Source organism: Tupaia chinensis, unplaced genomic scaffold, assembly GCF_000334495.1.
Source record: "Tupaia chinensis unplaced genomic scaffold, TupChi_1.0 Scaffold146187_1, whole genome shotgun sequence".
Classification (NCBI taxonomy): Eukaryota; Metazoa; Chordata; class Mammalia; order Scandentia; family Tupaiidae; genus Tupaia; species Tupaia belangeri.
In genome coordinates this window covers 2148754-2166173 of record NW_006206042.1, presented here as the reverse complement: position 1 = coordinate 2166173, position 17420 = coordinate 2148754, and the positions used below count along the sequence as shown (strand labels likewise).

At 42.2% G+C, this 17420-nt stretch overlaps 1 non-coding gene and 1 pseudogene across 1 annotated transcript; one reads left to right on the top strand and one right to left on the bottom strand.

Annotated features, from left to right (window-relative positions):
* Positions 1-5951: 5951 nt before the first annotated feature.
* LOC114006218 (U1 spliceosomal RNA) lies at positions 5952-6115 on the top strand. Its single transcript, XR_003547974.1, has one exon. It is a non-coding gene; the product is annotated as a U1 spliceosomal RNA (small nuclear RNA).
* A 3904-nt stretch (positions 6116-10019) lies between these two features.
* On the bottom strand, positions 10020-10686 carry LOC102469592 (peptidyl-prolyl cis-trans isomerase FKBP3 pseudogene; annotated as a pseudogene).
* Positions 10687-17420: the final 6734 nt, after the last annotated feature.

The following is a 17420-nucleotide window of genomic DNA, read 5'->3' as shown; positions in this document are numbered from 1 at the left end:
TGCTGCTGTTGTCTCCTCAGTTTACAAGTCTGGGAACCACAGGGCTTAAAGACTAACCCTCAAGTCAGTGCAGTAACCTTCCATGACATCCTCTCAGCTCCTTGTAAATCAGGTCGGGGAGCTAGAAAACTCTCTACCTTTTGGAGCTCGGGCAGCACCAAGAGAACAGGCCTAATCCGCCTTGGACCCGTTTGTCCTCTGGATCATTGAAGACGGCGACCACAAGGGAGCATGGCATGGCGGGCAGAGCTTTGAACAGGTTTAGACTCAGTTCCTGCTCTGCCAGAATGCTGATTTCTTCCTCTAAACTTCTGTTAAATGAGATCGGGGCTTCCACTGCTGAAGAAGGTTGTATGACCAAGGACAGTAACACACATGAAAGCACCTCATAAACGACAAAGTGCCACGTGGACGTCACACCTGTAGCCACAAGGCAGCCCCCTTTCCTCAGGAGGTCCTCTGAGAGCACAGTGGCTATTCCTTACTCTCAATTTGATTCCTCTGATGACTAGTCAACACTCCCTACAAGGTAGTATGTCCAGAACTGAGCATGCTAGTAAATGGGGTTAAGAGCTGGACTGAATGGTCTCTAGGGCCTCGGGTCCCCTGACTGCTGCCCTTTACCCCCTGGACGCATAACCTCTATGCTGTAGTCACACCACAGAGGGTCCTATTTTCTTTCTAGCCAGCATCCCTAAATCCCAGGACAGCTAATATTTTGGAGCCACTACAAAACTTTGTCCTTCTTACTTCAGCTTCTATGACAACTTTTCCAACTTAAAAACCTCCGCTTTGGGGAAAATGTCAACAAAATAAGAGTTTCACAGGGTTGTGTTTTTTTTTTTCCTTTTGACATTTGTTCCCATTTTACCACCATTATATTTTTCCATTATTTCTTCTTCCTTTTACACAGAATATCTCCTTTAAAAGCTATTCGAAACTGTTATTTTGCCAAAGAGCTATGGATTATGCTCTAACCTGCCACATGACATCCTGAGAAATGTCATCAAGTGGAGAGGAGCAGAACAGAGGAATTAGGAGTGTCAGCTCTCAGATCAGCTTTTCTGGATTCAGATCCCAATTCTGCTACTTAACTGGCATGTGTGTGTGTGTGTGTGTGTGTGTGTGTGTGTGTGTGTGTGTGTTTACTTTGGGCCAGTAACTTAACTACTTCGCTTCTTAGATTCCTCATCTATAAAAAGAAGATAAATATTTCATCCATTTTATTGTATGCTTCTGAAAAACCATCAAGTTAACATCTATAAAAGAGCTGAGACTAACGCCTGGCACACAGTAGGTCCTCGGTAAATATTGTGCGTTAATATTGCCATTGTCCTTACGGATCGGTGTGCATTTGGGATTTGAGTTACACTCTCCTCCTTATATCTTTCGTGCAGGTCTTTATTCGATCTGAGCTCATCAAAGAGCTCTTTATGAAGCCCCGTGGGTTTTGTTAGCTGCCTTCTCCTTTTTTATCAGGATGATTCATGATTATTTTATTTGAATTTCCTTTCTTAGAAGTGCCCATTCCATTAGAGTGGAGTTCCATTCCGATTTTGCATCTTGGGTCACAAGATCATAATCATTTGCTCCGAACTTTTAGAAATCTGCTCTCCTAGTATCTGGGGTTCACTATTTTGAATATTTCAATTAATATATTTATACATTACCTATTTCCCAGAAGGAGTTGAGATGGTTGCCATATTTTATTTTTAATAAGGGGCTACCCTAGCATTTATTATTAGTTTTCAGAAACGCTATGGTCGCTTTCCTGCCAGCTTCTTCTCGCATATGTGTCATTATCCAGGGCTTCCTCTCTGGTGATAATTAAGTCTTGAATGGTAGTTTTCCCTCATTGCTTTCTCTACCTACTGAGAGATAGAGTTGTCAGCAAGGCCAGGCCAGTATTCATCAGATGGTCTGTAGGAGACTTCCAGCAGATGCCCTGCTAGTTGAAGTCCCTCATCACCACTCGATCTTGCTTCTCTGCCAATTTTTGCAATTCAGAGAAAAGAGATGAGAGAGATATGAACGTGCCAATTGCACACGTGTCTGCCTCATCTCCCCTGTAAGAATAAAAGTTCCTGAAAGATTCCCTATTCTAAACATCCTCCATACACGCCTAAGACTCTGTCAGAGTATTAATATTATTTAAATAAGCTGTTACCTAGACTGTAGGATTATTACTTAACATGAAGTTCCTTTGACAGAGTATCTGCTAAGGACTCTTTTGGTATCTAACTCCATGTGCTGTGAGTCAGGGTTCCTGCCACTCCTCCACAGTGTCCCTCAGCTGCCACTCTAGGAGAGAACCCCAAATACCCAGGCTCCCGGTGGGCTTCTTGTCATAGACCTCCGGCTGGTGTTGAACCCTCACACTTCTGACTGGCCATTCAGCTGACCTGAACTATTGATGTTGGTTTGCTAGGTATATTTCTATTTATTTTTCATCTGCATAGTAATTCTTTGTGCCTCATATGCTTCTCACATCAGGAAAGAATACTTGTTTGCAGAATCAAGGTTAAATTGGATATAACTTCCCTGAAGGCAGGAGTCAGCTCTCTGGTTGACTCCTGACATCAAAGGAAAGCAGTGCTCTACAGTGAAACAGTAACTTACTGAGCATCTACTCTATGTCAGATCCTGTTATTGGGATAAGAAATAGAAAGATGAATACGTCAGCTCCTGCTCTCAGAAACTCACAGATATGATGGAAATAGCCATAGAAGAGATCTTGAAACAGCAAGTGGTGAGTGCAGTGATGGACATATTGCTCTGTCGGTTACAGGGTGCAGAAGAGAGGCACCAGCCTGGCCCGGGGGGACTGGGAGAGATCTGCTTGTCAGAGGAGCTTCTGGTCAGCAGCAATGTGGAACTAAGTGTGCCTTTTAATTCTCTGTTGAAGTATAATATGTAGACACAACAGTACAAAATAAGAATTGGACAGCTCAGTTATTACTATTTTTTTCTTGAGGGAGATTTTTGCCAAAGGATGTATGCACCACCTGCCGGAGAGACAGAGAGAGACAGAAAGCAAGAAATCATCCTCTGGGGAGATGGCCACAATGTAATCTCCTCTCCTCCATTTTCCTCTTGGGATTTTGGATGCGCGTGCACACACACACACACACACACACACACACACACACACACTTGTCAGGCATGAATTTTAAGCTGTCAGGTCCAGGACACAAACCACAGACAATCACATGGGAGTCCAGTACCTTAACCACCACACCACCTGCTGGCCCTGGCTCAATGATTTTTACAGACAAAATGCATTCATTAAATCAGCACCCAGATCATAAAATAGGACATGATCTGCCTGCATAATGCCCCCTCATGTCCCCAACCAGGCACTAATGCCACATCCTTCAAGCATCACCAACGGTTCACCACAGAAATTCATCCTTCTGTGCATAATAAAAATGGGATTATACAACATTTATTTTTTGTCTGGCTTTTTGTTCAGCATTACACTGGTGGCATTCCTACGTACTTGTTAGGTACAATCATAGTTATGTAGCATTCCGTCTTCTGAATAGGCCATGCTTTATCCTTTCCCCTTTGAGGGATGTTTGGACCCTTTCCAGTTTTTAGTGATTATTGATAGCGCTGCAACGAATATTCTCGAACATGCCTTTGAGTGAACTTATCTGTACATATCTCTGGGTATACACCTAACTGTGGAATTGTAGGGTCAGCTTTAGTAGATTCTGCCAAACAGTTGTCAAAGTGGTTCTATAGAGGCTGGAATTTAAATTCATTATTCTGAGTCTACAAGGCATTGCGAGAGTGTGGTGGGTGGAATATTTATTCGTATTTTTCTACAGGAAAATAGATCCTGTTTCTTTCTTATTCAGGGGAATGGCTGTCGGTGTCGTTGGGGATAGAAGCTTGTTCCATGTCTTGGGGTCACAACAGATCAGGTTTCCTGCACATGAGGACCTGGAGAAGGTCACTGAGAACCTCTGAGTAATGTTTTGTCTTGTATGAGGTGAGCTTGGTAATGCCTACCTCCCCCATCTGGGGAAGCAGAAAATGGGACTGTCCAGTCATTTGCTATTACTCACAGGAAATGCTTGGTCAATTTGTCCCTCCCTCCTTTCCTTTTCTAGACTATAAGATCAGTCTACAAAAGTGGTAAGTGATTCTGAAAGTTTATCCCATTAGAAAATGGCATAAGCTTGAATTTATTTGGGTGTTCAAGGCCTCTTTTGCTCCTGCAGTTGACACGTACGAAGAATTAACATTACCACACATAAAGGGGTCTTCGAAAGTTCATGGAAAATATCAGTTATGAACAAATTAACAAATTATGCATGTATTTCAAAATGATTTGTACCAAAATAAACTTGTACTTCAATTCCATTTATCATGAACTTTTTGAAGGACCCTCCTAAGAGAATACCACCTACCCAATATGATACTATATTTATAGAGGATGCTAATTTGATTAAGCTTTCCTAAGTCAGAATATTTTTAAAAAAATTTTAGGAAGTAATAGTCCAGTATTTTTTTTTTTAATTTTTTTTGGAGAGGTTTTTGCTCTAGGTTGCCTGTGCTTACCAGAAAGACAGAGAGAGAGAGAGAGACAGAGACAGAGAGAGAGAGAGAAAGAGAGAAAGTGAAAAATCACCCCCCATGGGGGATGGCCACACCTCAATCTCTTCTCCTCCATTCTCCTCTTGGGATCTTGGGCATGCACGCACACGTGCCTGGCGTGTCCTGGGTCCAGGACTCGAACCACGGTCAACTACGTGGGAGTCCAGCAACATAGCCGTTATGCCAACTGTTGGTCCCATAAGAAGTAATAGTCCAGTCTACCATCTGATGTTCTTTATGTACTGTCGAGGAGAAGGAAACATGTGATCAGCAATAAAATCATATATAAGTACCATGATGTAGATGTTCATTTAGGGCCTGGAACATAATAGAGGCACTATTATTTATTATTTTTATTGTTATTGTTATTTTAACTGAATAAATATCTCCTTCCTAGAGATGTTGCATCAGTTTTACTATTATTAGCTTCCATGAAATTGATTTTGGCCTTTGCAGATTAGATAACTTTAATAACATTTTTGGGGAGTTTCTCGCCATGCTTCCCACACTGATTCAAGTCACCATAAGAACTTGTCTGGACTTTGTCTATAACTTCCTAACTAGTCTCCTCACACCGTTCTTGCTCCCCTCCAATCCAATCTCCATAGAGAAACTGGAGTGGTCTTCTACAATTGAACGGCAACTTCTGGAGGCCGAGAAATCTGAGGATGGTAGGCAGCATCCTGAGGTCTCTGGGCTGCATTGTAACATGGCAGAGGGAGTCACAGGTGAGTCAGAGCAAGTGTGCGTGTCCCCGAGTTAGTCCTAAAGCTTGGCAAGTACATCTTGTTAAAAATAATGTCATTTGTGCTCACAGGTGGTGCGGTGGTGAGAGGCACTGGACTCACACATGGCCAACTGTGGTTCGAGTTCTGGACCTGGTGACTTGTTTTCTCACTTTCTCTCTATCTCTCTGTCTCTCTCTGGTCAAATTTAAAAAATGATAATAATAAATAAAATTAAATTGAATAATTCTTTTTAAAAATTTATTTTTATTTATTTGTTCATTTATTTTAATTTGACCAGAGAGAGACACAGAGAGAGAGAGAGGGAAAGTGAGAAAGCAAGCCACCAGATCCGGGACTCAAACCATGGTCAGCCATGTGGGAGTGTCCAGTACTTTAACCACCATGCCATCTGCTGGTCCCCCTAAATTAAATAATTCTTTTAAAAATACTTATAAAAAATAATATCTTTCACTTGTTTCTTAATAGGGAGATACCACTGTAATGTAAAATGAATCCTCACCTGCCCTTCCTGGATATTTGATCAGCCTTAGCTTTAAAGGCTGGACAAAGGAAATTGTCAGGTACCTATGGATGGCCCAGACAATAATCTGTAAATATATACTTACCTGGCAGGGGAGATACCATGATCACGAAGGTGGTTTCCCCAAGGTGAAGGCTCATCCATTGCACTCCAGATGTGCTGACCCTGAGATTTCCCCAAATGTAGGAAACTCGACTGCATAATTTGTGGTAGTGGGGGACTGCATTTGTGCTCTCCCCTGTAAAAACATTTTTTAAAAAAGAAGAAAAAATAATCCTCTGTAAATAAGCCATTGGGTAAATGAGCAACAACCAACATCCTTATTAAGGAAGGAGGATGGAATCAACCTTTATCGGAAAATGAAGAGAGACGAGAGGGAGTCACAGAAGAAGACATGCATCAGGGGACCAGTCGGAGGAATGCGGTGGCTCAACTAGACTCCTATGGAAAGCCTGGATTTGCATCCCAGGACCCCCTGAGCACACTCATGCTTGTACTTGTGCCCATGATCCGGGCTGGCAGACACTGGGAGTGGACTGGGGCTGGAGACTGTTGGGTTGCTTCTCTCTCTCTATCAGAAGAAATGAACAAATTTACTTAAATTAAAAAAAAAAAATCAGTATTCTGAGTCTGGAGAAAGCCATGTACACAGCCAGGCAGGTGATTGAGCCAGGAAAGGCCATGGGTGGCGGACGGGAGCGCAGGCGTCCCAGATGTAGAGGTCATTGCAGCAATGCTTCTGAAGACAGTCCTCCCAAAGGTGGCCGTCCTGTCGGCATCCGTACCCTCACCCCTCTTGTCCTCTGGGCACTCAGCGGCACTGCATACAATCTGGTCTCTGCCTCAGATGTCAGCCATTCTTCAGTCAGTACAACGCATCCCTTACATTGTGAATTCTCCCAATGACTCACCCATGTGATTCTCCTGGAGATGCCGAGACTAGGAAATCCCCGGTCACTGGGTAAAGTAGTGGAAAGACTATTTGGAATTTTCTCTTGTCATCATCCAGTGAATAAAGAGCCCTAGCACCTCTGTTCAGGGGAGGGACGGAAGCAACCTCGAGGAAGGGAGATGGATACCTCTGCTACCAGAGGGCAGGAGAGCAGGGAGGTGGGGACTCCAGGGAGGGGAGAACATGAGCCAGCACAGGGAGATGGAGCAGCACGATCTGAGCAGGGGACAGCAGGTGGCAGCCGAAGTGAACAGGGGGGGCCAGGAGACACCAGCCCCTGGAGAACACAGCAGGACAAGGCAGGGGTCCTGCATTTGTCTGTTAGGCAATGTGAGCTCCTAGGGAGGGGTTTTCTTGTTTTGTTTTTAATTTCGTTATCATTTTTACTTATTTAGTTAGTTTTTATTATTTTTTTTCTTATTTTTTTTTCCCATTTAATCACTGTGCATCTCCACAGCATACAAAATGAAACTTCCCAGCATGAATACAGGCATAAAGTTTTAAACAGAGAAATGAGATAACCAAGTTTGCTTTTTCAATATCTTAGGTAAATTATTTTGGAGGTTCTTGAAACAAAGGGCTTGAGGAAGCAAGTTAGGAAGCGGCTGTAATTGGTCAGATAAGAGGAAAATTGGCCTGAATAGGATAATGGTGGTAGGGATGAGGGGAAGGGGACGGACCAGAGGAATCTCTAGGTAGTAAAATGAGCAGGGTGTGACTACCAGCAGAGAAAGGAGAGGAGCAGGAGTCGAGGATGAAGCCTGGGTTTCCAGCTTGGCGGAAAAGGCATTTATTTGACTAGTGTATGTTGCATTATGGCCACTGATAGATATTTATGAAGGGTCTTCAAAAGTTCATGAGAAATGCACATTATGAAAAAAACTGCATGGGTTTTTTTTTGCACCAAAATAAACTTAAACTTTAATTCTGCTTTTCCACAAACTATTTGAAGTCCCCTTATATATAACTACAATACACTGTCATAATGACTGCTTTTACTCTCATTAGTACCAAATGCTACTATAATGAGAATTTCTAGTGTCAGTTCACTCAGTGTGTGATTTTTGAGAAAGTCACCCTGTCTCTTTGTGAAATGAAAACGTTTGACCAGAAAAATTTCTAAAGCCTTTCCCATCTTTGACTTTTTCTGCAAAATCTACTGGACCGATATTGGAAACAGACCATGAAATTTATGACACTGTTTCTTCAGGTAGATGTACTCCAAACTTCAAACCACTAACTTAAAATATTTTTTTTTTTTTGGAAGAACATTCTACTTTGAGGACTGCCAGTACTCTCGCATCATTCCCTTTTCCCCCTCAGGCATAATTTCTTCATGAATAGAAGTCTCGCCTGTCCAAACATTTTTAAGAGACTGTGACATATGTTTTGGATCCCCCGTAATGCCTGGTACAGTGCCAGGGATAATTTCTGCCACTCAAAATGTACTTGGGCTGAATGAAATCACCTCTCTCGGCAGGAGCTTGATTCTGATCCCAAGTACTTCAAGTGTGCATTCATTCATTCATTCATTTATTTATTCTTCCATTCGGTGAATAGATACTTACAGAGCCCATCATCAGGTGCAAAATGACAAGACAGCAACAGCTTACTCAGGGAGCAAAGAGTGTGGCAGAGAAGGTAAGGTAAGTATGCGGAATGCCAGAACGCTGCTGGGGAATGAATGATGCTGGGGAGGAGACATCGATAAAATAATGTGGCTGCTCAAAGAAGAGAGTCATTATTTCGAGCGAAAAGAGAGAACGCTGAGGGGTGTGGGGGGAGATACTAAGCTGGCTCATGCCCCTCGCAGGAAGTTTTGTTGCTATTAGTTCTGCTCGCAGACCCTTGTGCTGAAGACTAGCTAGATGGCTAGCGGGGCACTGGGGTGTGCTCTAACCTCGAAGGCAGCATTCTGCTTGAGTGAAGCTCATCAGACCAGTCCACCGTCAAATTCCAGCCCTCGGCTTCCCTCGGCTTCAGTGGGGAAACACAGTGCGTGGGATCAGTCAATTTGAAATGAGAGCGCCTGGGGTCCAGGCTCACCACTTGACTCTTCTGAAATGGGTAACCTTTGGTAATTAACGCAAGTTATCTTACCCTCCACTTGTTTCACATAAAGGGTCATTGGAAAGGCCTGCTTAGCCTTGTGAAGATCAAGGGACACGATGGTAGTAATTAATGTTGGAGCTAATGGCCACCGAGTGCCTCTAAGGGCTGTGCAACTGTCTGAAACACCGTAGTGTATCGATTCATTTAATCCTCACGGTACCCCTATGAAGTAAGGACTTTGGATCCTTCCTACCCCCCATTTTTTAACAATCTGTTTTAAAAAATTCATTTATTATTTCATGAGCGTGAGAGACAGAGAGACAGAGAGAGAGAAAGAGAGAGGAGGGAGGGAGAGAAAGAGAAAGACAAGCACCTTCAAGATCTCATGCTGCGATTACCCCCAACCCACAGCCAGGATCATGGGCATGCACATGTGCTGTTTGACCAGGGGACTGAACCTGGGCTCTTCCACATGGATCTGACATCATTTGAGCAGCATGTTACTGCTGCACACTGAGATGGCCCATGTCCCTTTATTTATTTATTTATTTTTACAAAAATCTGATTTTGATGATTTCTTTTCTTTTTTATTTATTTTTCAATTTGATCAGAGAGGAACAGAGTGAGAGAGAGGGAAAATGAGATAGCAAGCCACCAGGTCTGGGACTCGAACCATGGTCAGCCATGTGGGAGTCCAGTGCCCTTAACCACCACGCGACCTGCCGCCCCCCACCCCATCTCTTATTTTATAGTTGGAGCACCAACTATAAAAAGGTGGTGAAGCTGGAAAATAGTGTAGAAGGTCTAACACCCAGGCAGCCTGGCTCTTGAGCCCGTACTCCCCCCACCCCCAGATAATAGATACATTTTTATTGAGCCTTTTAGTTTATAATATGAGGTAAAAGGAAAAACAGCTCTCAACCAATATTTTACATAGCTGTAGTAAAATATTTTAGACTTTAGGGATTTATAACGGATTACATTTTTCAAAAGTTGAGATAAGTTATGAACAAATTTTAACTCCGTGAATTTTTCAGTTGAGTCTTCTTTACACTAGTAACCAGCTCTAATTTGTGGCATAACTTTCTTCAAGGCCAAGTTTTATTGTTGTTGATGTCTTTAGATCTGAAGAACTGCTATTTCATTCACTATCCACTAATTGCACTTCAAAGAAAAGTTCTGCATTTGGTGGAATTCTGTCCGTAAGCCCATTCTGGTTCAATCTCCAGTGGAGGCTTTTGTCCCTTACTCATAGTCGAAAGTGCTTCATCCGATCCTCTGGTAACTTTGCCTACTCCAGCCTTAAAACTTAAAGGCTTGGCACTTTTTTTCTTCTTTGAACTTGTCTGAATATTAGTATCAAAAACAATCCCATCTTGTAGTGTTCCTGTATACCAGTAGTGAACAACATCTCCCTTTTTAGGAAAGTTGGCTTTATCTCCTTTTTGAAGAATAGATGTTGTGTATTTTGGTGGACCCTCATCCTGAGTCTCTTCAGATTTGGTTTCCTTGGGTTTATCCTCATTAAGCTTCACATTTTTCACTTGCTCAGATCCTTTACTTATACTTTCAGTACCCTTGAAACGCTTACTTTAAAAAAGATGGTTATATGCTGTAACCAAATGGGCCTTGTTAGCTGTCTTGGTGACACTTTTAAGGTTCCCTAGTAATTTATGTTCTGTGAGACATGAACCTGAACCATGTTCCTCCAGAAACTTGATAATGTCCTTCTCAGGCAACTGCTCACTGCGCAGTGGCTCCATGGTCCCCACCACTGCGGGGCACGGCCGCCATCTTCCCCCACTCATACTTTGATCACATGGCTCTCTGCCTCTCTCCCAGCATAACAGCTCTTCATGAACTGTAATACGACCTCTGACATGAATGATTAATATTGCCCTGCTCAAGTATACCAACTGGCCCAGACTGAAGGCAAATAGAGACAGTAACATGGATAAATGTAAAGGATGTATATTGCATAAACCTTAAAAAGGGGACCAGCCTCTTGATAGTAGTTTTTTAGTGATATGTTCTGCTTGAGAGAGAAACTACAAATGACAGTACCAGCCCCATGATCTGGGGATTAAGGCAGCTAGATCTGGGCTAACCCTATGCTTCAAATACAAGACCTGCTGGCTAGAGAAACAGGCTGGGTATGGGTATGTGCATACTCAAGATGCTGAAGGGCTGGAGAGTGGATGAGAAGGGATTGTGGCATGCCCATTCCCTATGGTGGCTGCTTTCTCTTCTCTCTCCATCTCTCCATGATAAGCACATGTACCCTCTAGCAAAACAAATACAAATGCCTCAGAAATTTTAGTGACTTGACTAAGGTCACACCATTAGCAAAGTGGAGAACAGAAACTAGTTAGTGATTATGGAAATCAAAATAAAGGGGTGGGACGTTCTTAAAGCTAATGCTACAAAGTTTCTGTTCATTGATGAACTGACCTTCTGTCAAGGTGTATTTCTCAATAACTGAACCTCTTCTCTAGGTCAATGCTATACATATAAACTTTATTTAATTATTTTTTTATTTTTATTTTTTTGGTGTTGCTAGAAGGCACATGTGCTTGCTAGATTGAGACAGGCAGAAAGAGAGAAAGAAGGGGAAAGTAAGCAATCACTCCCCAGGAGACATGGACACACCACAATCCCTTCTCTTCCATTCTCCTCTCAGGATTTTGGGCACACACGCACACATACCCAGCATGTCTTTCAAGCTGCTGGGTCTGGGACTCGAACTATGCTGTGAGCCATGTGGAATCCAGCTGCCTTAACCACCCACACCACTGATTAGCCCTGCTACATACACTCTTGATTTGTAATATTTCTTATAGAAGATAACAGAAAGTTGAACCTTATTGCTTCATCTGTGATACAGCATTTGCCTTAGAACATAGACAGTCCAAGAATGTATCTTCTTTTACGTTCACAACATTTAAAAGTGGCCACTTCCTCTCAGTGTGAAAAAGAAACTTAATCTACTATGGATGGATTGTTGTTTTTTCCATTCTAGTCAGTAAAGTATTTGTCTTTTTATAGACTAGGAAATTTAAGCCTTTTGCACACATCCCCTTTGAATGCTCTTCATTTGGGGGTTCAAAAACTACTATTTATTTACTGGGTTCCAAGGTTCTGTTACTTTGGTCTCTGTTAAGTGACTGAAGCCAATCTGATAAACTAATTTAAGCTGTGTTCCTAGCTGATAATGGCTTTCTGTGTGATTCAGATAAGATGTGTACTTTGGCAGGAGCTTTCATAAAAGGAATTTAGGGTACTGGAACAAAATGCCTTTAGATACAGGGACCTGGGGAGGGGGCTTGCAAAATGAAACAAGGATAGATAGAAAATAATAATAATGATAACATAAGAAAACTTGCTGTTCATGAGACATTTGATCTGTGCCAGGAGGGTTGTGGATTCTGAATGGGATTTCCTTAAATTTTCTTTGAGAGTCAAATAAAAAAACAAGACTTCCTTTAATTACTTTTTATTTTCAGCTTGTCTTGACATGCAGGCTGGAGACATGATGGGGATGCATACAGCTCCAGGATTTACACATCGCGTATTATTTTTTTTCTCAAGAAAGTTTGAATTTGGCAGAATGGATGAACCTTATGATTTCATTCAGGCCTAAATCTTTCTTATGAAACCCCAAAACTAAGTTTAGAATCAACCTTTTAATTAATTAACCAACTCATAAATCAATTCTTTAAACAAATCCTTATTATGTACGTTTAAGGTCTCAGTCACCAAGAAGGTTTTATTCAAAATAATACAGCCCCTTCGGTGGATTGGAGGCTATCCTGGCTCAGTTCCTGATAGGTCTTCCGGAGAGGATGTATTAGTTTTTGCCCTTGGATGCCTGGGGGTATAGGCCTATTTCCACACAGAGAGCAGAGTCGAGGGTATGGAGAAGTGAGCTTACTTGAGTGACAGGGCTCAGGCCCACAGCTACAACTGAGTCAGCACACAACCCTTTGGCTGCCTCTCCATGCCCACAAGTTCGTGATGTTGGCACAGAGATAGGTGCTGTCCATCTGGGCTGGTAAAAGCACATGATGTTTGTGAACATGTGGTGAAGCAGGTGCCCAGAGCAGCTCCCAGACAGCAGGCTCTGTGGCCACTTGGTGCTGCCACCACATAAGGTGAGGGGGTGTCACTGCTCCCAGGATGGTGACCGTGGACCTACTACACTCCTCATCATTTCTCCAGCTCACTCTCTCCACAGCCCTGCTCAGAGTACAGAGACACTTCGGTGCAATCTGCAATGCTCTCAAGATGCAGACTATCTCTGGGTGAATAATTCTAAGTACAGTTTTATTACCTCAGCTTGGCATTTGCCGAAATATAAAACAACTCTTTATTGCCATCTCCATCCTGCTTTCCAGTTGTAACTTTTGTTCTCCCTCCACCCAACCGCAATTCCAGAGTTATTTTCTTTGTTTCCCTGGGTCACTGAGGAGACAATGTCCTTTTAATCTGCCCACAGGTCAACAGCTCATTTTGAAACCAGAGCTATCACCCTAACTGCCAGATTCCAACCTGGTTGCTTCTTGATTTCAATGCTAAGATTTCCCTGAGCAAGTTGTTGGTAAATGATACATGTTTGCAATGGCTTCAAGGTTCTGGCAAGTACACCATGAGACAACCTCAGATTAGATGAGAAAGATAACTATGCAAAAGGCCAGCCTTCCTTCTTTCTTTTTACTGGTCATGTCCTATCTGAAATGTTGGTTGAATGTGGGGAACGATATTAAAGTAGTGTGCCTAGAGAGGTGAGAGGCAAGAATAGTGAGGGCCTGGGCCTACAAATAATCCATTTAAAAATATTTATTGAGGGGCCGGCAGGTGGTGTGGAGGTTGAGGCGCTGGACTCCCACATGGCCCACCACAGTTCGAGTGCCGAACCTGGCAGCTGGCTTTCTCACTCTCCCTTTCTCTCTATCTGTCTCTCTCTGGTCAAAATTGAAGAATAACGATAATAAATAAAAAAATAAAAATAAATATATCTTTAGAAATACTTATTGAGGACCTTGTAATAACAACTTTCATAGGCATTTTTTAGTGCTTAATGTCATTTTGCTAAGTACTTTCTATAAACTACTTCATTTAATCTCCACAATGACTATTTGAGATAGGAATGACTATTATGCCCATTTAAGATAAGGAAATAGAAAGTTCTGGCAATAACATGGTTCGCTAAGACCATAGAGCCTGTGTGTGGTTGATTCAGAGTCTGAACTCAACTAGTTTGACTTTATTTATTTATTTATTTTTTAGAAATTTTTGCTATAGGGTGTGTGCACTCATCAGAAAGACAGAAAGACAGTGAGTCATCACCCACCCTCCACCCCTAAAAGGTCAATGGCCACTTCATAACCCCTTCTCTTCTATTCTCCTCTCAGGATTTTGGGCACACATGCACATACACCCAGCATTAGTTTTAAGCTGCCAGGTCTGGGACTCAAACCTAGGTTGGCTACCTGGGAGTCTAGCATCTTAACCACTATATCACCTGCTGATCCCACTAGTCTGACTTTAGAGCCTGTGTGCATAATCCCAGGTACATGGGCTTCTTGATGAGCACTTAAAACAAATAAACGAAAGTGTCTCTGCTTTTATAGAATTTAGTGTCTATTGATGGAGATAAACAAATGAGTAATTATACATTAAGGTAAGGGTCAAGATAAACTCATGTCTTGTTCCTATGATAGAATATCACTGACCTTTTTGCTTTCTTCCTTTTCCCACCTTTGCTGTCTTGGAAATGAACATAAAATTAATCTTCCTGGAAACAGCAGTTGGCATAATAGCTATGTCGCTGAACTCCCATGTAGTCGACTGCTGTTCGAGTCGCAGACCCGGTGGCTTGAGACTCATGCCAGGCGTGTGTGCATGCATGCCCAAGATCCCAAGAGGAGAATGGAGGAGAAGGGATTGTGGCGTGGCCATCCCCCCTGGGGGGTGATTTCTCACTTTCTGTCTCTCTGTCTCTCTCTGTCTTTCTGGTGCACGCATGTGCCCTATAGCAAAAACCTGTCTAAAAAATAAATAATAAATAAATAAAAATTAATCTTCCTAAGGAAGTAGAGCTTTATACTCATAAGATTATAATTGCATAAACTGCCCTCAACTAGATGAAATATGTTTATCAGAAAGAACTGAGGAGTAAGGACATTTCTTCTAGGAGAGGGAAGACTCAGGTCCATGCAGCAGCTGTCTCTACATAGACAGAAGGCACGTAACCAATGGCTCAAAGAATTCCCCAGCATGTGTCCACAGGCTGCAGTCTTCCATGAACTGGGATCTGAACTTGATGCCGGGAGACTAGGAAAGATCCTAAAAATACTAAGAAGTTTGAAAGGCAAATCTGAGAGCCACTGATCAGGAAATGAATGGATTCGCAGACATGGGGGAAAGATCAATGATCTATTGGAAGGAAGAAAATGAAAAAGTATGGTTGGCAAGAAGAGTCATGGAATCAGGAAGAGAAAGGGAACTCAGAGAAAACTTGATCTAGGGTAACTAAATTAAGCAAACACTCAAGCAACACTCTTTTTATTATTGGTGATTCATTGAGAGGTGAATTGAAAGTTAAGAGGGTTTTGTTTTATTTTATTTTTTTTTTTGAGAGGTTTTTGCTATAGGGCGCATGCAGTCACCAGAAAGACAGAGAGACAGAGAGATAGAAAGTGAGACATCACCTCCCACCGCAATCCCTTCTCCTCCATTCTCCTTTTGGAATCTTAGGCACGCACACACACGTGCCTGGCATGAGTTTAAGCCACCGGGTCCTGGACTCGAACCATGGTCAGCTACATGGGAGTCCAGTGACATAGCCATTATGCTAACTGCTGGTCCCGAAAGTTAAGAGTTTCAAAGTCAATCACTTCTAGCTGTTGTTCTGGACAAGAAACATGAGCAAAGGTGAGTAGGTTTCAAGAAGTTTACATAAAAATGAAATCAAGAGTTTATTTTGGTGTGGAAAATTTTGAAATCCATGCATAGTTGTTTCTTTTAAAATGTATTTATTTTAATTGTACTTATTTATTTTTTATTTTAAAATTTGCTACATGACAGTCATGCTCATCAGAGAGAGACAGACAGAGAGAGAAAAAGTGAGAAAGCAAGCAGCTAGGCCAGATCTGGGACTTGAACCACAGTTGGCCACCGTGAATTGTTTAAAGACCTCTCTCATACTTTCTTATTGTAATTATGAAGGCAATAATGTACATATCAAGTAATAAACGGCAGAGGACATCATAAATGCTTCTATATGTAGGGAAGAAACTGTAAGTCAATGTTAATTTATTCACTCTTCTTTTCAATATCACAGAAACTTGAATGAGGAAGGAAGTCATGCTAAAATGCTGAAGTACATAAAAGAAAAAGACCGGAAGCAAATGGGAGAAAGATTGCATATTATTTGGAACATTTTGGTTATAAGGGATGAAATTTAAACTGTACTAGATAAGAAACAACAAAATGACTATACTTTTTTTTTTTTTTAATTTGCTAGAGGCTGTGTGTGCTGGCCAGAGAGAAAAACAGAGAGAGAGAGAGGGAAAGTAAGAAAGCACCCTCCATGGGAAATGGCCATGCTAGAATCCCTTCTACTCCATCTCTCCCTCGTCTCAGGATTTGAGGAATGCTTGCATATGTGCCTGGAGTGTTTTAAGTCACCAAGCTTGCACCTTGAACTCCTCAGTCCAGATGCCTTAGCCTATGCCACTGACTGGACTGTGATTATTTGTTTGTTTGTTTGCTTTTGCCATAGGGAGCATGTGATCACAGGAGAGAGACAGAGAGAGGGGAAATGAGAAATCATCCCCCAGAGTGGATGGCCATGCCACAGTCTCTTCACCCCCTCTCTCCTCCTGAGATTTTGGGCATGCATGCACATGTGCCTGCTGTGATTTTCAAGCCACAAGGTCCAGTACTCAAACTCGTCAGCCATGTAAAAATCTGACACTTTAATCATCATACCACTGGCTGGTCCCCAGATTGTTTTCTTTTTTTCTTTTTTTGAGAGGCTTTTGCTATAGGGTGCATGTGCTTGCCAGAAATACAGAGAGAGACAGAGAGACAGAAAGTGAGAAATCACCCTCCAGGGGATGGCCATGCTGCAATCCCTTCTCCTTCATTCTCCTCTCAGGATCTTGGGCACGCACACACGTGCTGGCGTGAGTTTAAGCCACTGGGTACAGGACTCGAACCGTAGTCAGCTACATGGGAGTCCAGCGACATAGCCATTACACTAACTGCAGGTCCCCGATTGTTCTTTTTAAAAAATGTTTATTTATTTGATTCCATTTGTTATTATTATTAATATTTAATTTGATCAGAGAGAGAGAGACAGAGAGAGAGAAAAGGAAAGCGAGAAAGCAAGCTGCCAGGTCTGGGATCATGTGGGAATTCAGCACCTTTAACCACCATGCCACCTGCTGGCCTCCCAGTTTGTTCTTATAAATAAAAAATCAACAATGGGCAGGATTGACTCCAGGAGTTCAAATGATATCAAATCTCTTTCTCTTAA